General features: G+C 40.7%; 1 protein-coding gene across 7 annotated transcripts in view; it reads right to left on the reverse strand.

The window, feature by feature from the left end:
* DDR2 (discoidin domain receptor tyrosine kinase 2) overlaps positions 1-22,717 on the reverse strand; it is a 180,251-nt gene that overhangs the window by 149,114 nt on the left and 8,420 nt on the right. For 5 of the 7 annotated variants that reach the window (XM_081491492.1, XM_081491497.1, XM_081491494.1 and 2 more), the window contains exon 2: positions 4,876-5,021. The gene's annotated coding sequence lies outside the window, so the exon portion shown is untranslated. Of the gene's footprint in view, positions 1-4,871; positions 5,022-22,717 lie in introns of those variants that run through there. The other 2 variants (XM_081491495.1, XM_081491498.1) reach the window with 2 other exon arrangements.

The raw sequence follows: 22,717 nt of genomic DNA on the forward strand, positions 1-22,717 counted from the left end.
AGGAAGGGTGGAGGAGGACAGGCCGGCACCACTGGGTCTTACAAACAGGGGCCACCGGTTCTGTGGGAATCCTGCCTGTCTCCCGTGGGAGCTCTGTCATCCAGAAGAGGACAGGCTCTCCACTGGCTTATTAGAAACACTCAGCACTAAGAAGTCTATGCCAGATCCCCTTGGACCAAAACAGACAACTGAACAGAATTCAGGGAATCTATCTCCAAAGGCACTTGTTGACCTTTCGCGCTAAGCCTTCATTAGAGATGCAAGATCTTTGAAAAGTCGGTGAGCAAATATCCAGAGTTTCTATTAATAACGCTCCTTTTCCCTCGCAAGTGTTCCAGTTTAGATGCTAAATACTTGCTCTTCCTATTAATAAGAGACACAGGAACCTGAAAGTTATTGAGTCTTTACACAGATTAAAATACTTAGTCTCATCATTTTGAGAAAAGGAGGAAGTCTGCAGTGGTGACCAGAAGAGAGCAGAAGAGACCAGCAGGGTTGAATGAATCCAAAGTACTTGAGATAATTCTAGGCATAATCCTATGATGGTAAGGGTGGGGAGGCACACAGACGAGGTTCTCAAGCCAAAGCAATTTATAGCACATCTTGGATATTGAAATAATAATTTCTAGAAATAGTCATTAAGATTGGGTGGCAGGGGAAGAAAAGACTACAGTGATGAGTACTTTTACCCTTCTGAGAGGTAAAACGGAATGAATCGCAGATAAACAATGTTTGAGGAGTCAAATGGAATAGAGAAACTCTGCAATAACCTCTGGTTAGTGGTTAAATGCAGCTATGGATTATTCATTCTGAAATGTACACCATGAAGGCTCAAGTTAAAGACCACTTAGCTGTCCAGTATCAAGACTCTATTGGAAGGAGGAAAGGAAGGAATGAAGGATGGAAGGGAATTGGTTTCAGGGCAATCTATGGGAAGAAAGGGACCCAAGTTATTTTATCACCACAAATAGGCTAAGGAGTGATGGGGGAAGGTGGGCAGTTACCTAGACAATAAACAGAAAGGAGTGTGTAATCCCAGGAACATTGTTAGTGAGAAGAAATCTCCTGGGGAATGTGAGGCAATAGAACTTAACCCTCCAGCCCTTCATCCTTCATCCCAAGGATTGCCACATTATTTACTCAATTGTGCATTCATTCAACAAGTGTCATAGAAGCTGCGAGTTAGATGTAAGCCTAAGTCAAGGCACGAGGTCCCCAATGAGCATCTTCCACGTGCCAAAACCCACACTAAATGCTAGGGATACAGGCACGTAGGAGATGTTCTCTGCCTTTGGTGACCTATGGACTCAGAGGGTCACAGATGCATGAAATTACTACAGACCTAGTTTAGTTGGTAGGATTCAATTCTGGTAACAGATGAACTGAGAAGTCTCCTTCAGACCAAAATTCTCCTACAGCTGACCACCTGGACCTGTGCAAGTGCTTTTGGTTTCCTCATGAAGCTTTGCAGTATATCATGCTTCCTTTTTTTTGCCCACGTATCTGCAATTAGCATCCCTGGCTAGGTTTTCTTACACTTTTAACTCTCCCAAACCTTATTATAGGGTTCTGGTTCTCTTATCCTGGTTTTAGTAGATTCTATTAAGTTTTTTGTTTTGTTTTTTTCCTAAACCACCTCAAATTATTGCTGGAAGCAGGAAATTGATTTAAATATTTTTTAAAGGGACGGCAAACCATTCAATATCACGGTAATCAAAGTCTATGCCCCGAACAGTAATGCCGAAGAAGCTGAAGTTAACGATTCTATGAAGACCTACAAGACCTTCTAGAACTAACACCAAAAAAAAATGTCCTTTTCATTATAGGGGACTGGAATGCAAAAGTTAGAAGTCAAGAAACACCTGGCGTAACAGGCAAGTTTGGCCTTGGAGTACAGAATGAAGCAGGGCAAAGGCTAATAGAGTTTTGCCAAGAGAACACACTGGTCATAGCAAACACCCTATTCCAACAACACAAGAGAAGACTCTACACGTGGACATCACCAGATGGTCAACACCGAAATCAGATTGATTATATTCTTTGCAGCCAAAGATGCAGAAGCTCTATACAGTCAGCAAAAACAAGACTGGGAGCAGACTGTGGCTCGGATCATGAACTGCTTATTGCCAAATTCAGACTTAAATTGAAGAAAGTAGGGAAAACCACTAGACCATTCAAGTATGACCTAGATCAAATCCCTTATGAGTATACAGTGGAAGTGACAAGTAGACTTAAGGGACTAGACCTGATAGACAGAGTGCCTGATGAACTATGGACAGAGGTTCATGACATTGTACAGGAGACAGGGATCAAGAAAATCCCCATGGAAAAGAAATGCAAAAAAGCAAAATGGCTGTCTGAGGAGGCCTTACAGATAGCTGGGAAGAGAAGAGAAGTGAAAAGCAAAGGAGAAAAGGAAAGATATTTCCATCTGAATGCAGAGTTCCAAAGAATAGCAAGGAGAGAGAAGAAAGCCTTCCTCAGCAATCAATGCAAAGAAATAGAGGAAAACAACAGATTGGGAAAGACTAGAGATCTTTTCAAGAAAATTTGAGATACCAAAGGAACATTTCATGCAAAGATAGGCTCGATAAAGGACAGAAATGGTATGGACCTAACAGAAGCAGAAGATATTAAGAAGAGGTGGCAAGAATACACAGAAGAACTGTACAAAAAAGATCTTCACGACCCAGATAATCACGATGCTGTGATCACTCGCCTAGAGCCAGACATCCTGGAATGTGAAGTCAAGTGGGCCTTAGAAAGCATCACTACGAACAAAGCTAGTGCAGGTGATGGAATTCCAGTTGAGCTACTTCAAATCCTCAAAGGTGATGCTGTGAAAGTGCTGCACTCGATATGCCAGCAAATTCGGAAAACTCAGCAGTGGCCACAGGACTGGAAGAGGTCAGTCTTTGTTCCAATCCCAAAGAAAGGCAATGCCAAAGAATGCTCAAACTACCGCACAATTGCACTCATCTCACATGCTAGTAAAGTAATGCTCAAAATTCTCCAAGCCAGGCTTCAGCAATACGTGAACTGTGAACTTCCAGATGTTCAAGCTGGTTTTCGAAAAGGCAGAGGAACCAGAGATCAAATTGCCAATATCCACTGGATCATCGAAAAAGCAAGAGAGTTCCAGAAAAACATCTATTTCTGCTTTATTGACTATGCCAAAGCCTTTGACTGTGTGGATCACAATAAACTGTGGAAAATTCTGAAAGAGATGGGAATACCAAACCATCTGACCTGTCTCTTCAGAAACCTGTATGCAGGTCAGGAAGCAACAGTTAGAACTGGACATGGAACAACAGACTGGTTCCAAATAGGAAAAGGAGTACGTCAAGGTTGTATATTGTCACCCTGCTTATTTAACTTATATGCAGAGTACATCATGAGAAATGCTGGGCTGGAAGAAACACAAGATGGAATCAAGATTGCTGGGAGAAATATCAATAACCTCAGATATGCGGATGACACCACCGTTATGGCAGAAAGTGAAGAAGAACTAAAGAGCCTCTTGATGAAAGTGAAAGAGGAGAGTGAAAAAGTTGGCTTAAAGCTCAACATTCAGAAAACTAAGATCATGGCATCTGGTCCCATCACTTCATGGGAAATAGATGGGGAAACAGTGGAAACAGTGTCAGACTTTATTTTGGGGGGCTCCAAAATCACTGCTGATGGTGACTGCAGCCATGAAATTAAAAGACGCTTACTCCTTGGAAGGAAGGTTATGGCCAACCTAGATAGCATATTTAAAAGCAGAGACATTACTCTGCCAACAAAAGTACGTCTAGTCAAGGCTATGGTTTTTCCAGTGGTCATGTATGGACGTGAGAGTTGGATGGTGAATAAAGCTGAGCGCCAAAGAATTGATGCTTTTGAACTGTGGTGTTGGAGAAGCCTCTTGAGAGTCCCTTGGACTGCAAGGAGATCCAATCAATCCATCCTAAAAGAGATCAATCCTGGGTGTTCATTGGAAGGTCTGATGTTGAAGCTGAAACTCCAATACTTTGGGCACCTCATGCGAAGGGTTGACTCACTGGAAAAGACCCTAATGCTGGGTAGGATTGGGGGCGGGAGGAAAAGGGGACGACAGAGGATGAGATGCTTGGATGGCATCACCGACTCGATGGACATGGGTTTGGGTAAACTCCGGGAGTTGGTGATGGACAGAGAGGCCTGGCGTGCTGCAATTCATGGGGTCGCAAAGAGTCGGACACGACTGAGCGACTGAACTGAACTGAAACGGACACGACTGAGCGACTGAACTGAATAGAAATGGAATTGAACTATTAGAAGAGGCCTAGATTGATCCAGGAAACCTAGAGATTCCAGTGGGTCCTATAAAAACAGGGGAGACCTAGAGATCCTGGGTCACTCGGAGCTGGGGGGCCAGGACATCCTAGAATGAACATTTACTCTGGGTTGGCCACAACTGGATCCTTGAAGTGCAAAGAGGAAATGGACATTCAACACCAGGTTCCCTATATGATCAAACACATGACCTTTTCGTTTGCTATCAGCTCTAGGATACAGGGCTTCCCAAGTTGCTCAGTGGTAAAGAATTCCCCTGCCAGTGTAGGAAGTGTGGGTTCGATCCCTGGTCCAGGAAGATCTCCTGGAGAAGGAAATGGCAACCCACTCCAGTATTCTTGCCTGGAAAACCCCATGAACAGAGGCGCCCAGTGGGCTATAGTCCATGGAGATGCAAAAGAGTCAGACACAACTTAGCAACTGAACAACAACAAGGGCAGAACCCAAGGTTCACTTTTCTCCATGACACCGACCAGGGTAAGTGAGGGGCTCAGGGGAGCCACACTGTCACCCCCAATCTCCTGTGGTTACACAGCTTCAGTGACCAGCCCTACTTACATCAATGGGTGCAGAACATTCTCTGAGAGACAGGATCCTCAGGAATAGCTGGTCTCTGCTTCTCTTTAATTATTGCAGCTTCTTTGCTTCAAGTCACAGCCTTGGAACTTTCTAGAGCATTGAACCCCCGACCAGTTGCGGATCTCCTTTTAGGAAGGGGGAGAAAAGAGAAAGCAATGCTTTGTTACAAACTTTTTCTTCATTCACATTTTCTTTCCTGCTTGACACTTCTGTCCGCTACTATTAAACAGAAGCCTCCCAGCAGCTTCAGGCTCTGAAGGAATTTGACAAATCCTCAGAGATTTTGTTTATAGGGGTTACACAGTTGATATTTATCAATTTAGAAATAAAAAACTGTGAATTTTAAATTTATTACTTATTTCATTAAAATATAATTGTATGTTAACACATATAATAATTTTTTATAAAAATTTTTCAAAAAATATTAGTGAGAAGACTGACACTGCTTAATATTTTTAAAAATCTCTTTGATATCTGACTTAATCAAATAGATCCTCTTATCTGCTTCTAGATTCAGTTTGTTACAATAATAAGGCAAGTCATTTAACCTCGGGAAAACTCCACCATACACTTGTGGGAGAATGAGAGTGAAAAAAAAGCAAATCCTAATGTTATTTTGAGAATAGTTTTGATCTTGTGGATCCCCTAAAATGGTGTCACAAACTTGAGACCCCCAGAGCACCCTGGAATGACTGCTCCATATTCCACCTCAGACTATCAGTCCCCTTCTTCAGGTACAGCTAATTATCAGTTGACTGAGTAATTTTCTAGAACCATCCTACATGTATGTAAAACTATACGGATGTACAGGGTTTTTAATTTAAGAAATCAAGTTTTAGTGTCCTGTACATTTCACTTTGGGCTTTCTATTTACATGTTGGAGGTAGTTGCATTTTAGCATATGTAGTTATGTCATTCCTTTCTAAAGATCTGTTGTTTTCCACTGAATGGATATAACCATATATAACTATATAAGTGCTGCAGTGTCCAAGTGAGTTGATGAACAGCTACCAGAAGTTGGCAGCTTCTTCACTGAAAGATCTAGAACTTAAAGGGAATAAAGTGGCCACACAGATCAAGAATGGATGTCACATGTGTTAGTACAGCTTTCCTCTGGCTTCTAATTCCCCAGAAAGGCATGCAGCTGAAGCCTTCAAAATTTGAGAAAATATTCAAACTCTTGCTCTACTACTGTCCTTTTCTAGTTGGGGTTTATTTCACTATTTCAGAAGAAACTTGTACTGATATCTCTGCACCTACCTGTATCAGAATGTTTACAAACATCAACCTCTCAAAGCATACTCACTATCATCAGTGTCACGCCGTCATGGGGGAAGCGCCAAGTGTCCCCAAGTATTTTATTTTATTTTATTTGGCCACACCACGCAGCATGTGAGATCTTAGTTTCCTGACCAGGAATCAAACCTAAGCCCCCTGTAGTGGAAGAACAGAGTCTCAACCACTGGGCCTCCAGGAAAGGCCCCCAAACAGTATTCCTGAAAACTATTTCCCTGTAGCACTAAGGTGGCCAAGGTTAACCCTGTTAGATTGCAATTTCCCTGACACAGAAAATGCATCACCTAAAGGAAGCCCTCACCTCATATGGCTAATTTGGTCTAATTACATTGAAGGATTCAAAGGCTAAAATGTATCCAGATTATCTGGGTTCATTTCCTCACTTTCATATTCACTAGCTGTGAACCTTGGGAGTTACTTTGCTTCTACTTACTTGTAAAATGGAGATAATGTCACCTGTCTCAAGAAGTCATAAGGAAGAAGAATTGTAATTCTCCATTAGATGTGCCTGCCACAGAAGGTGCTCAGGGCTCAGGAACTGCTCACCTTCTCCTTTTATTGTTCTATTAACAGAAATAATATGTAAGACGGATCTTATGTCCTGTACTGAAGATCTTATGTCTTATGTCCTGGCTTTTCCAGGAACCTCAGTAATCCTGTCCTTTAGGAAGTCTGGAGCTATGAGACACTAGGACAAGAGAAGATGATGGAGATTGTTTTTTTTCCTCTTGTGAGATGTTTGTCATCTGTCTGATTCAGAATGAGAGACACAGGTCTGCTTTCCTTTTCACTAGGCCAGGAAAGCAGGCACCAACATTCCCAGTGTTTCTGCCAAGTTTCTAGTCTACCTCTGAAATTCTATAGGCCAGTGTGGTTTTTAGGCCCAAAGAACTTAGAGAAAACCTCCCAGGTTTAGGGGTGCTCCTCCAGTGAGGATGAGCAAAGATTTACCTTTGAACAATTCCTAGGAGTAGAACCAGCACTTATGATAATTACAGACAGGCGTATTATAACCTTCATTTATAGATGAGGAGACTAATGTTTGAAGACATTAGGTAAATTCCCCAAGGTAACACTACTAACAAGATCAGGATTGTAACTCAAAACCAGGTTTGCCCTACTCCGGAGCTCAAGTTTTTAATCACATCATCATATGATGCTCCTGTTAGAAAGGAAATCATCCCTGTCATGACATAGCAAGACCCACAGCTTCACTGAAATGGTCTCACAAAAGAGACAAACTATCCTTAACTGTAAGCTAAGGAGTTTACTAACCCAATATTGTAAAAACATAAAATTAAAATTCTTCAGAAAATCATCCCTCAGCTACATGCAAAGGAGAATAACAGGATACCAAAACCAATATTTTATTAGTTTTGGATTACTTACTTTATTTTAAGGTAAGATTATTTACCTTATTTTATTAATATTTGATTAGATCAATTACTAAAATTAATTGGTTGTTTCCATTTATACATTATTGTTTTTTAAATAGATTAATCATTTAATACCAACTTAGCCAATAGTTTTTCTAGCTCCTAGTATATACGAGGGACTTCAAGTGTTATAGATGAAGAAAACATGTTCCTTGGCCTTGATGAAGAAGATGTAGTGGACATTATAAGATCTGATACATATATAACTATACATATATTTGTGTTGGTGAGATAATAAGATAGAAAAGAATAAGATGCTAAAAGAAGGAGAAATCAAGCCAGTGGAGTATTCAGGGAAGACTTGAAGGAGGAAGGAGGCATCATTTGAGCTGACTCTTGAAATATAACTAGGATTTTGTCAAAAAAAAGTAAAAAGCCTAAGAAAAAGGAACAATTTGAAAATGCAAGTTATGTGGCTGGAGGACAGGAACAGCACAATAATCGAAGCTAGAGCTGGAAGATGCTGAGGCTATAGATGCTAACAAAAGGTAAGCATCTGTGACCCAGGAAAAGCTTTGAAAGAGAGGGATGGCAGGGTGAGGGAGGCTCTATACGGCTTAACCTGGCATGTGGGGTGCTTTATAGGAGAGAGGGGAGCAGAGTGGCCAATGGGAGCCTGACCTAGAACAATGACATCAGGAAGGAGAAAGAAATAATATGGAAGTATGATAATAATCACAATAAGAGGACTGAGCATCAGTCAGCAACTAGTTACAGCAGGGAAGAAGGAAGGAGTCAAGGAAGCCTGCATGTCCAGTCTGCAGGTGACCAAGAGCACATCACTACAAGTAATGAAACCTGGGAAAACTGGAAGAGGAATTGGTTCAAAAGGGATGATTGTGAGTTTCGGTTTGAACATAAAAATTTTATTTCCTTTCCATGGAAACAGGCAAATACATCAAGCAGAGTAGTAGAAATCTGGGTCCAGCATTCAAGAATTTGGTTCCATCAACAGATGAATGGATAAAGAATACATATATACATATATATATGTATATATATATATATATACATATATATATATATATGCAGAATGGAATGATGTAGTATATAGCATCCCCGACTCAACGGACATGAATCTGAGCAAACTCCAGGAGATAGTGAAGGACAGAGAAGCCTGGTGTGCTGCAGTCCATGGGGTGGCAAAGAGTTGAGCAACAACAAGAATGGAATACTAACACTATGCATTCAGTCATTAAAAAAAAAAAATTGCCATTTGCAGCAACATGAACGTACCTGGAGAGCATTAAGTGAAATGTCAGACAGAGAAAGACAAATACTGCAAGGTATCACTTGTATGTGGAATCTAAAAAGTAAAACTAGTGAACATAAGAAAAAAGTGGACTCACAGATATAGAGAACAAACTAGTGATTACCAGTGGGGAGGAGGGAAGGGCAACATAGGGGTAGGGGATTAGGAGGTACAAAATATTAGGTATAAAATACTCTGGCCCTCTCAGATGGCTTAGTGGTAAAGAATTCACCTGCTAATGCAGGAAACAAGAGTTTGATCCCTGGGTCAGGAAGATACACTGGAGAAGGAAATGGCAACCCACTCCAGTATTCTTGCCTGGGAGGTCCCACTGATGGAGGAGCCTGGTGGGCTACAGTCCATGGAGTTGCAAAAGAATCAGAAATGGCTGAGCAACTAAACAATAACATAAAATAAGCTACAGGGATATATTGTATAACATGGGAAATATTGCCAATATTTTATAATAACTATAAATGGACCATAATATTTAAAGATTGTGAATCACTATTGTATACCTGTAACTTATACACTATTGTGCATCATCTACACCTCAATTTAAATAAACAAATGGGAGAGTTTGATGTTATAGATTCATATTTGAACATCAAGTACATAAAGGCAATAATTGAAGTCTGAGGCAGATGAAATGATCTGGAAAGAAGGAAGAGAAGAAAACTGAAGACAGAACCCTGGGGCTTATCTGCACTGAGCGATGGAAGAATGTCTCTGCTTTCCCTACCACCCTCCGGGTAAGAGGCAGGACAAATTGACAAACAGTTCCTGTTCACAAAACATCAGGACTCCCTGATCTAACCCAGCTTCCTTAACTCACAGATAAAGAAAACTCAGGCCCAGATGGTTAACTGATTTATCCAAAGCCTCACAGCTGCTTATCAGCAAAACTGAGACAAGATGGATTAAGTGACTGTTAGGAATTAATCTCACCTTAGCCACTGGATAATTGTGTGTGCCTCATCTGACATGCTTGGATTCAGAGAAGCCTGAGAGCAAACTAGAAGCTTCATTTACCTCTGCTCCATCAGTCCAGCTCTGTGATGGTGCCCAACCACATAATCAGCACAGGGTTCAAACCACATCTTACTCATCTTGTTGTCACCATCCCACCACTGTCTCTGCCACCAGCATTATTACAGCGTAGAAAAACCAGATTATTTTCCTCCTCTGCATATGCACATGACCACAGACTTTGGAGTTGTAAGAACTAAAGAATTCATCTAGTATTAGTATAAACTCTGTGCAAACAGACCCAAAGTAGTTAAATACCAGATGACCAGTGAGTAGAAGACCCCTAACTAAAATTCCAAACTCTTTTTTTCTTTCTATTACACTACAAACCTTAAGTGCAAGAGACTTATTTTTTAAATATTCATTTATTTCTTTGGCTGCACCAGATCCTTGTTGAGGCACATGAACCCTTAGTTGCATCATGTGGGATCTAGCTCCCCGGCCAAGGATCAAACCCAGGCCCCCAGCACTGGGAGCATAGTCTTAGTCACTGGACCACCAGGGAAGTCTCAAGAGACTTATTTTTAAGACAAACTTTCTAATCTCCAATTTCTTGAAGTGTGTCCTATGTAGCCATTTCCCCTCAAGATGCTTCTTTAAAAAAAGAAAGAGAGCTCCATGATCCAAAAGTTTGTTGAGCGTTATAAGCGACATCTCTCTCAGAAGGTCAAAATGCTCATTTCCATATTATAGACCTTGGGAAGTCCTTGCAGTAAACAAAACTGCTTAATTCTCTAAGAATATTTCTCAAACTTATTAAGCCACAGAACTCTGGCCCTTGCCCTCCCCTATTGTTTTCTATTTAAAAACCCACAAGCTTCCAAGGATTGTACTTTGGGAAGTACCACGTTTGTCCAATTAGCAAGGTTTCCTTTGTTAGGTCCCGACAGAAGTGCCAGTCCTGAGAGGCTCTCCCTGTGGGAACCCAGCTGGGGAGGGATGAGAGACAGAAGGAAAGAGAAACAACAAAGAGCCCCAGCCTCCTCCAGGGCCATCTGCTCCGCCAGCAGCAAAGGGCATTTGAAAAACCTGGCCGGGGCAATGGGATGATCCAGAAGGATGGGATGGGGAGGGAGGTGGGTGGGGGGTCCAGGAAGGGGAACACATGTAAACCCATGGCTGATTCATGTCAATGTATGGCAAAAACTATTACAATATTGTAAAGTAATTAGCCCCCAACTAAAGTAAATAAATTTATAAAAAAAAAAAAAAAAAAAGAAAGAAAAACCTGGACTCAGGATCCTGGGTAGAAGCTTAAGGTGATTTTCTCCGGCCTGAAGTTCTTATGGGAACGTGGGTCTCTAGGTTCTCACACACTCCACATCAGTTAGTGTGGGAGCTTCACCCTGCTTCGACCCCACCATTAGTAGCAATACTGTCTCGCTAGTGTCCTTCAAGTTACGTCCACAGCAGCCCTACCTTCTCACTGCTTCTGCCTTCCTGCTCCAAACCTGGTCACATCACATCGGGAGGACCAAGAAGAGCCTTTGGATAACTCTCCCTGGCTTAACTCCTCCCCTGCAATTTCCCTGACATGTTGCAGTCACATTAATCTTAAACAACACTGCACTTGCTATAAGATAAAGGAAAATATTCAGAATTCCACAACATCTGAAACTCCCGTTGATGTAATAAAACACAGCTATGCAAGGCTCTTTTCTCCATGCTCCCCAGTACAAATTTCCCACCATTCCAGGCTCACATCCTCATTGTTTCAAGCCGGCTGATGCTAAGCGGTCTGACGGCCAAGCCTTTGCTTTTCCTGTTCTTTGCTTCCTGTCTGTCTAATTCCATCCAATTCTTACTCCACTTCTAGCATCCAGCTCCAGTCCCCTGACAATACAACCCCTTCCCTGCGTTTTAGTGTTTGCAGACACTGAGCAACTAGTCCCACATTTCCTTTACTGTTTCCTGAATTTTCTAACTGATAATAAACTCAGGAAGAGAAAAGACTGTGCCTTAAGACAAATTCAAGTCACTTAGTAAGTACTCAAAATTTTCTTTTTTGCTTAATAAAGGAATAAATCCATGTTGACCTCAGAACCACAAGTTAAGCAGAACTCTTGGAAAATGCCTACAACACTGTAGGAAAATGAGCCCCTTTCAGGGCCTCAAAGGCATTTACGCTTTTCTAGTTCAATTGATCTTAGTTTTAGGAAGGTGGAAGAAGATTGATTCTATCTCATTATGAGGCACTTGGCAAGTTTTCATTCTTTTTTTTATAGACAGAGCTATGCTTTCTGCCCCTTCTCATAGGCTCCTTGCTGTGTTGGCCTCCAGGAGAGAGTCTAGACTGAGTACATTAAGTGATATTTAAACATGTATCTCTAAATTTTCCAAGGGTCTAGCCAAAATAGTGTTCTTTCCAAGAACATATTCTCTATTGACAATTGTTCCTTCTTTCATTCATTCTTTGAATTTAGTGAGTCCTTGAGATACAAGGATGGATAAGAAACAATCATGGGCCTCAAAGCACCCACAGTCGAATGCAGTTTTACTCTAAATGGAGGCAAAGGAACGCCTGCAACAGAATCAATCACCTGAGGGAGGTTGCTAAAAACACAGGTTCCCTGGACACTATGCAGAAAATGTTTCATCAAGTTTTAAGGGCTTCCCCAGAGGCTCAGTGGTAAAGAATCTGCCTGCAATGCAGGAGACGCAGGAAACGCAGGTTCAATCCCTGGGTCAGGAAGGTCCCCTGGAGGAGGGCATGGCAACCCACTCCAGTATTCTTGCCTGGAGAATCCCATGGACAGAGGAGTCTGGCGGGCTACAGTCCATAGGGTCACAAAGAATCAGACACAACTGAAGGGACTTAGCATGCATGTATCTCAAGTTTTGAGTGGAGCCTGGGCTCTGCATTTTTAAGAAGCACTGCAGATGATTCTGATGCATACTGAAGTTTGAGACTCACTGGCTCAACAGAAAAGACAAGGATATCAGGAGATAACTATAAAACAGGGATGCCTACTTGCAAAAAAAAGTGAGATCCACAGGTTCAAGAAGAGTAACCAAGTAGTGGTAAAAAGTGAGGTGCTTCAGTGAGAAAGACCTAGGTTCCAATTTTTATTCTGCTACTTATTAATATTTGCTATGTGAGTGAGCCTCTCTTAGTGTCTTGTGTTCTCATATATAACAGGAAAGATACCCACTTCACACAATTATAAGCTTTCAATGAGATAATGTATATAAAGTGCTTAATATAAATCTTGGTATAAAATAAGCACTCAACGCTAAGTTGTCATAATGTTTTTGATTATTAGTAAAATTTAAAGAGGACAGATCAGAAAGGCTTCCCTGGAAAAAAAATATATAGCTTGAATTTACTTTTAGAGTGGAGTATCTCCAAGTGCAAATATATTCTTTCAGACCATGACATTTGTAGAATTTTTTAAATTTTATATCTCCGATTGTATAATTTGGAACTTTTAGTGCTAGTGGTAACAAAGTGATTTCAGGGCCTGCCTTTTCATTTGTGTTTATGATTGTCCAAATGCCATATGAAAGCCAGATCAAGTCAAGAACCAATCTAGAAACAGAGGAAATGGTGGGAGAATTGAGTCATCAGGTGGCACAGGGCAGTTTAATCTGCTCAGCCATTGCAGTCAGTGCCATGTTCATGCAGTAGGCAGATGTGTGACATGAACTCTGACTCTACATACCAGTGCCTACAAGTTTATAAGCAGAAATCTGAAGCATAAACACAAAAAGTACAATGGTTCTGTCACTGATTCTAGTAATACTTAGATGAGATAGCAATTTCTTTATCATCCCCATGTTAACCCTATCTTCAAGAGAATAGACAGTTTAGCAAATATCTAATGATACCAAATTAAAATTAACATTTGACCACTGCCTACCAGCAGAGACTTGGTTAAGTAAATATGAGATCTGATTTTCCCAAATGCATAAACCCTTGAGGCTATTAATAACAATATGTTTAACACACTCTAATAAGCATTTTCTGCATGAGTATTAATTACATTTAAACAACAGTCCCATATTAAACATAGACCAGGCCCTGAGGCTACATGAGTCCGTTCTATCTTTAAACCCCACACTAGTGGTTAGTTTCAACAAACCACATCATCTCACGCATTAAAATAACGTTTTATTATTTTATTGAGTTTATAGCTATATTTGACTTCACTTAAAACTTTGCTTCAGCTTTATAGTTGCAGAAAAACTAAAGTATAAGAGATGTTGTATATTATGATTTATAAGAAACATACATCTGGTCATTCAGAAGACCAAAATAAATTTCTCATATATATTTGGTCTTCATCCACAGATTCAGGCTCACAGACTCCCCAAACCCTTGGAATTTCCTAAGTGACGAGAGCCATAAAGGTGCCTTTCTGTTACATTAATGAGGTGATTCTAGGACCCCACCTAAGAATGGAAACTGGTTGCCAGGGAAACCAACCTTGTGATTAGAGGGGTGGAACTTTCAGTCCCAGCTCCACTGATCACTGGGTAGAAGAGAGGCTGGAGTTTGAATGTATATCCAATAGCCAATGATTTAATCAGTCATGCCTGTGGCATGAGGCCTCCAAAAAACCCCAAAAGGACAGGGTTCAGAAAGATTCCAAGTTGAAGAATACGTAGAGATTTGGGGATAGTGATACCTAGTGAGGGCATAAGTGCTCCTCCCCTTTCTCCATACCTTGCCCTATGCATCTCTTCATCTGCCTGTGCCTAACATATCCTTTTATGATAAACCTGTCATTTAGTAAATAAAATGTTTGTCTGAGTTTTGTGAGCCACTCTAGCAAGTTAATCAAATCTGAGGAGGGGGTCTTGCAGCCTCTAATTTGTAACCAGTAGATCAGAAGTACAGGCAACAGCCTGAGCTTACACCTGGCCTGTAAAGTGAGGCATAGTAAGGAGGTGGGGGCAAGACACTGAACACTTAACCTGTGGCATCTGATGCTATCTCTAAGGAGATAGTGTCACAATTCATTTGAATTGTAGGACACCCAGCTGGTATCCAGAGAATTGTCTGATGCCCAGTAAGAAGCCCTCCCCATCCACACACAACATGTACATGGAAACTGAGTCCAGGAACCTAATTTAATTGTATACCTAGCTTTATGTCTGTATATGTTTTGCTGTTGTTCAGTCGCTAAGTAATGTCCAACTCTTTGTGACCCCATGAAATGCAGCATGCCAGGCTTCCCTGTCCTTCACTATCTCCCAGAGTTTGGTCAAACTCACGGCCATTTCATTCGTGATGCCATCCAACCATCTCATCCTCCGTTGCCCCCTTCTCCTCCTGCCCTCAGTCTTCTCCAGCATCAAGGTCTTTCCCAATGAGTCAGTTTCTCACATCAAGTGGCCAAAGTATTGGAGTTTCAGCTTCAGCATCAGTCCTTCCAATGAATATTCAGGGTTGATTTCTTTTAGGACTGACTGGTTTGATCTCCTTGCAGTCCAAGGGACTCTCAAGAGTCTTCTCTAGCACCACATTTCACAAGCATCAGTTCTTGAGCACTCAGCCTTCCTCTCACATCCAAACATGACTATTGGAAAAACCATAACTTGGGCTATACAGATCTTTGTCAGCAAAGTGATGTCTCTGCTTTTAATACACTAAGTTTGTCATAGCTTTTCATGTTTTAATAGTGTCCAAATATGGAGAAGGCAATGGCACCCCACTCCAGTACTCTTGCCTGGAAAATCCCATGGACAGAGGAGCCTGGTAGGCTGCAGTCCATGGGGTCGCTTCGAGTCGGGCACGACTGAGCAACTTCACTTTCACTTTTCACTTTCCTTCATTGGAGAAGGAAACGGCAACCCACTCCGGTGTTCTTGCTTGGGGACTCCCAGGGACGGGGGAGCCTGGTGAGCTGCCGTCTATGGGGTCGCACAGGATCGGACACGACTGAAGCAACTTAGCAGCAGCAGCAGCAGTGTCCAAATAACTGATCATCCTAAGAAGCTGAAAAAAAATTTCTCTATAAAATAGGTGCACATGTTGTTCAGGTGTGAGTAATTGGATAATCCTGAGGGAAATTTTTTAGACCGCTGAGTCTGTTCTGTGGCCCTGCCTTTCCACCAAGGGAGGCAGCAGAGGATGTGCTCCTTCCAAGCAATCCCGCTGCCGGGCGTACACACCAAGGAAACCAGAATTGAAAGAGACACATGTACCCCAGTGTTCACTGAAGCACTATTTTCAATAGCTAGGACATGGAGGCAACCTAGATGTCCTTCAGCAGACGAATGGATAAGGAAGTTGTGATATGCATACACAATGAAATATTATTCAGCTGTGAAAAGTTCTGATGAGGTAGATGAACCTGGAGCCTATTATACAGAGCAAAATGAGTCAGAAAGAGAAAGAAAAATACTGTATATTAATGCATATATATGGAATTTAGAAAGATGGTACTGACGATCCTACATGAAGGGCAGCAAAGGAGACACAGATGTAAAGAACAGACTTTTGGATTCAGTGGGAGAAGGTGAGGGTAGAATGATTTGAGAGAATAGCTTTGAAATATGTACATAGAATATGTACATAGAATAGCTTTGAAATATGTACAATACCATATGTAAAGTAGATGACCAGTGCGATGCATGAAGCACGGTACCCAAAGCCAGTGCCCTGGGACAACCCAGAAGGATAGGGTGGGGAGGGACGTGGGAGGGGGGTTCAGGATGGGGGGACACATGTATACCTGTGACTGATTCATGTTGATGTATGGCAAAACCCATCACAATATTGTAATTATCCTCCAATTAAAATACATTAATTTTTAAAAAGAGAAAAAAAAGAAACCCATGACTAAAGCATCCCTGCAGGATGGCTGGTTCCTACATCTTCAGCAGCTGTCTCATTGCCTTCCCAGTGGCCCCATATCAGTATCAGCAAAGCTACTATGGTGGGAGGAGGGAGGGGAGGAATAGTACTTCTTTGAATGTGGAACACCATTTACCTTACTCTTAAGACCATTTACCTGGCCTTAAGAAGTGTGGCTAGTGGTGAGGGTGGGGATTATTAAATTCTAATTAAAGGAAATGACACGGATCTAGATATCCCATTGCTTTGTCACCATTCTCACCTAATCTTCATTTATTCACTAGAAAGTATATTTAACACCGCATGAGCAGTGAGTGGATTATTTTCCCCCAATACCTATTACTGAATCATGCAGTGGTAACTATTGGGTTGGCCAATAGTTAGTTTTGGGTTTTCTGTAACGTCTTACAGAAAAATCCTGAATGAACTTTTTGACCAACCCAATATAATAATTTTCTCATTGTAAGGATGGATTTGAACATATTTATGAAGAGCATCAGAGTACTTCTCCTAGGAGCTCTGAGAAATGGTGGCCCAATAGATTTGGGAGCAAGTTGTGACTGACAATAGCTTCTGTTCCTACAAAGGGCTGGATTCAGACGTTTAAGAGACCCAAGCACTGAAAATATTATAACACCTTCCCCACTCCCACCTCACCAAGTACTCCATTATAAAAAAATAACACTAAATGTAACATGAAGTATAAGAACATTCAGTAAAGTTCCGATCTTTTCATTATGATTGTTTCAATACTTTTTTGGAAACCAAATTTCTATTTATTTCTAAAAGAATTTGGAGGTGCCCCTGCTAGTGCCTTAAACACCTTCATGTAAAGCAACATTGTAAGTGAATCCAGGGTCTTCACTTACATCATTTCACTTGAAACCACAGCTCATCTGTTGCATCTAGTCTGCTGATAACAAAGATGGAGTCTTTTTTTGTGTTGAACTCTTTTCTTCCTATGTACTGCCCAAGAACTTCTTCACCAGCCTTCTCTTTGCCCTAACCTACCCAACTCAAATAAAGACTTAGATCTAAAAGTCTGAAATTGCTTTCAATATCCATATACTTAGTAAATTAGGGCTAGAAATTAGAACTTCTGCCCTATTTAAAGCAATATTCCTTTTTTTTTCTCTCCCATATTACTTCTGCCCAAGGCAAGAAGAAACTGGATGTAGGATCACCAGGAAATGCAGAGTCATTGAAGTTTACATATGTATATAGGATAACAGTAGCTATCCTGAGACCTTTGACAAAACATGTTTTGTAAATGTTGGCAACTACTTGTCAATTGGAAAATGAAAGTGAGGAGCACCTGGAAGCCTAGAGATGGTACTTCCTACAGCTAAGCAAAAGGCACAAAACAGCTCCCTTTTTCTAGAGGGCATGGGGCTCCTATGGATCTATAAGGGGGGAAGAAGTTAGCACCCTAAGTCATAAAAATGAAAGAGGTGAGTAAACATCAGAGAGTTGTGAAAGGGAAACAATGGGAAGAGCATCAATCATCTTTTATCCTGCAAAAGCCAAGTCTGTCACCAAAAACACAGCAAAAGGATGAGAAAGTAACTTTTTCACACCCCGCTGAGGTAACCACATAAGTCTAGAATTTACATCTTAGCTTGACTTTCAAGCTTGACATCTCTTTGGTAATGAATGGCTGACCAAAATGCTTAGAAAACTCTTCACCTCCAAACATAATATTAAGTAACAGTTAATTTACTCTTCACATAACACTAACTAATCAAATGAGAATTTTTAGGGAAAAGTAAAAGGAAAGCCCTTCTATTATCAGAGGTATGAACACACCAATGAGGAAAGAAGCATGATGAGGACGACATCAGCTCTGCCCATGGTCAAACCAAGAGAAACCAAACCTGGAGCTGTATCCTGAAACCTAGAATGACAATCATCACCCTCTGGGAATAACCATTTTCTATTTATTGCTTAAAGGAAAACAGCCCTGTGTGCATTATATACCCAATACCCACTCCAGTATTCTGGCCTGGAGAATTCCATGGACCATACAGTCCATGGGGTAGCAAAGAGTCGGACACGATTGAGCAACTCTCATTTCACACTCACACAAACTATTCAGATGTCAGCTTACATATTACTCCACATTTGTGCTCATGAAGACTTTACTGCCTTCAGTTTTCACAACTAAAAGAAGCAGGATCTGAACCCAGCACTTCTGATAGCAGTCTCAGTGCTTACACCATTTCTCCAGGACCTGCTCTCTTGAGATTCTGATCTTACAGAATAATCCAGTAATAGAAAATGTTTGAGGCCCATTAAATCCACAAAAAGGATAATAAGTGAGGCTTCAATTACTCCCCTCTAAGAATTTTTCCAGCAACAAATAAGCACTATGTGAGTCATGTATTAAGTCTTTAATATGCAATATATTGATAACTCAGTAAATATTTATGGGTTTTGCTCTAAAATGAGTTATTGAGATCACCAAAGACATGACCCTTGCTAGGCTAAGTGATGCTGACCAAAAGAACTAGGGATTCCAAGAAATAAGATCTGAATTGGCCAGAGGATCTGAAACTTAAGCTAACCTTTAAGGAAAGTGGATATTTGGCTAACATGAAAGGAGAGAGGAGGATATTTAGGTATATGATAGTGGAGTAAACTGGAGCAGAGACAAATGATTCAAGACTTAACTGTGAAAATGAATATGGGGGTAGGGGTGCAGGTATAGACAGTGATTGGCATAACTGAACTGGAAAATGGAGACATTTTTCTATTTCCCTTTACATATTAGAAAATTGAAGTGCAAATAGGTTGAAAAATATAGTTGCACAAAGTCCAAATGCTAGTTGGTGGCAAAGTTAAAATTTAAATCTCACCCTGTAAATTCTTGTCCCATCGCTCTTTCCACCACACTGTGATTTTATGTGAGAATGTTTCTATATTGCATTAGTTAAAACAACTTCAGTGAATATTCTTTCAAGTGATGTTATTATAATTTGAGGCTTTTCCTGTGGCTCAGACAGTCAAGAATCTGCCTGCAATACAGGAGACCCAGGTTCCATCCCTAGGTCAGGAAGATCCCCTGGAGAAGGGAATGGCAATCCACTCCAGTATTCTTGCCTGGAGAATTCCATGGACAGAAGAGCCAAAGAGATTTCCCAAATAATCTGCTATTAGCCTACTGAATTAGTCTTTCTCAATAATTTTAAGAGTTTCTGCTTACATTAGCTTTTTAAATAAAATAACATTATTAAAGTTGAGGATAAAATGGAAATACTTAACTGAAAACAAAATCAATAATTATTACTCTATTATATAAGCATATTACAAGGTCTGGGTTCAAATTAGAAAGAAATAGCCAGAATAAAATCAGAGTGTAGGGAATTCTGGATTTGAGACTTTTTTAGAGCATTTTTCGGTTCACATCAAAACTGAGCAGAAAGTAGAGAGTTCACATATATTTCCACACATACACTCACAACCTACCCCACTATCAACATCCCTCACCACAGTAGTCTATGTGTTATAACTGATCAACTTACACTGACACATTATTATCACCCAAAGTCCATAATTTACTCTTGGTTTTATACATTCTATGGATTTGAAAAAATTTAAAACAGGTATCCACCACCAACAGAATAGTTTGATTGCCCTAAAAATCTGCTGTGCTCTGCCTATTCACCTCCACCTCCCCCATAATTTCTTGCAACCACTAATCTTTTTACTGTGTCCATAGCATTGCCTTCTCCACAATGTCATATAGTTGGAACCACATAATACACAGCCTTTACAGATTGTCTTCTTTCACTCAGCAATATGCATTTAAGGCTCCTCCTTGCCTCTCCATGACTTGATAGCTAATGTACCACAGTTTATCCATTTACCTGCTGAAGGACATCTTTGTTGCATCCATGTTTTGAAGTTATGAGTAAAGTTGCCATAATCATCTGTATTTCGGTTTCTGTGTAAACATAAGCTCTCAATTTGTTTGGGTAAATACCAAGGAGCATGATTTCTGGGTCATGCATATAAATATGTTGATTTCTGTGAAAAACTGCCAAGGTGGCTGTATACAATTTTGTATTTCCAGCAGCAATGAATAAAAGTTATCACTGCTCTCTTCAGCACCAGTATGTGGTGTTGTCAGTGCTCTGGATTTTGACAATTCTAACAGGTATTGTAATGATAATTCATTGTTGTCTTAATTTGAAATTTCCTGATGACGTATAATGTTGAGCATTGTTTCATGTTTACTGTGGCTCAGCTGGTAAAGAAACCACCTGCAATGCAGGAGACCTGGGTTAGATCCCTGGGTAGGGAAAATCCCCTGGAGAAGGGAATGGCTAACTACTTCAGTATTCTGGCCTGGAGAATTCCATGGACTGTATAGCATGGGGTCGCAAAGAGTTGGACTAAGCAACACGACTGAGCAACTGTCACTTTCACTGCGATCTGTGGGCTTCCCTGGTGGCTCAGGTGGTAAAGAATTTTCCCACAATGCTGGAGACCTGGGTTAAATCCCTGGATGGGGAAGATCGCTTGGAGAAAGGAGTGGCAACCCTCTCCAGTATTCTTGCCTGGGAAATCCTATGGTCAGAAGAGCCTGGCAGGCTACAGTTCATGGGGTCGCAAAGAGTTGGACATGACTGAGGGACTAACACTTTTTGCCATCTGTATATCTTCTTTGGTGAGCTGTCTGTTCTTTTGCTCATTTTCTTATTGTTGAATTTGAAGAGTCCCTTACACATTTAGGTAACTGTCCTCTATTGGATATGTCTTTTACAAATATTTTCTCCCAATCTTTGTCTTGTAGTCTCATTGTCTTGATACTAGCTTTCACAGAGCAAAAATTTTTCATTCTAATGAAGTCCACTTTATCGATTTTTTCTTTCAAGGACTGTACCTTTGGTGTTGAAATGTCGTCACCATATCCAAGGTCACCTAGCTTTTCTCTTATGTTATGTTATAGGAGTTTTCTGGCTTCTCATTTTACATTTAGGTTCATGATCTATTTTTAGCTCATTCTTGTGAAGGACATAAGGTGTCAGTCTAGATTTGGTTTTTTTGTTGTTGTTGCTTTTTTTTGCGTGTTCAATTATTCCAGCACCATTTGGTGAAAAGACTTTCTCCATTGTACTGCCTTTGTTTCTTTGCCAAAGACCAGTTGGCTATATTTATGTGGATTTATTTCTGGGCTCTCTAGTCTGTTCTGTTGATCTACTTATCTATTTTTTTCAGCAATACCACACTGTCTTAATTACTGTAACTTTATAGTAAGTCTTAAAATTGGGTAACATCAGTCCTCTGACTTTGTTCTTCTCCAATATTATGTTGGTTACTCTGGATCTTTTACCTCTCCTTATAAAATTCAGAATCAGTTTTTTGATAGTCATAAAATAACTTACTGGCATTAGGATCTATTTATAATTTCCTTTGATATTATTTTAACATTTTATCTCAATTTTTAAAATCTATCTAGTGTGCACATTCTAAAAGTAGAACTACACCTGTCTGAGGAACAATCAGCTGCTCTTAAGTAACATTTTATTTATTTATTTAATTGAAGGATAATTGCTTTACAATATTGTGTTGGCTTCTGCCATATATCAACATGAGTCAGCCACAGTACTCCTGAGTAACTTTAACTCCCACTGCTCTCTTCTTTGGAGAAGGCAATGGCACCCTACTCCAGTACTTTTGTCTGGAAAATCCCATGGATAGAGGAGCCTGGTAGGCTACAGTCCATGGGGTCGCTAAGAGTTGGACACGACTGAGCGACTTCACTTTCACTTTTCCCTTTCATGCACTGGAGAGGGAAATGGCAACCCACTCCAGTATTCTTGCCTGGAGAATCCCAGGGATGGCGGAGCCTGGTGGGCTGCCGTCTATGGGGTCGCACGGAGTTGGACACGACTGAAGCGACTTAGCAGCAGCAGCAGCAGCTCTCTTCTTTAGGTCAACTTGTTCCCCAGACTCTTAAGAGAATACATCCTAAAGAATAAACCCCAGCAGCCTTTGTAAACT

The sequence above is a fragment of the Giraffa tippelskirchi genome, chromosome 5 (genome assembly GCF_054371585.1).
Source record: "Giraffa tippelskirchi isolate mGirTip1 chromosome 5, T2T-mGirTip1v1.2.pri, whole genome shotgun sequence".
In the NCBI taxonomy this organism is placed as follows: domain Eukaryota; kingdom Metazoa; phylum Chordata; class Mammalia; order Artiodactyla; family Giraffidae; genus Giraffa; species Giraffa tippelskirchi.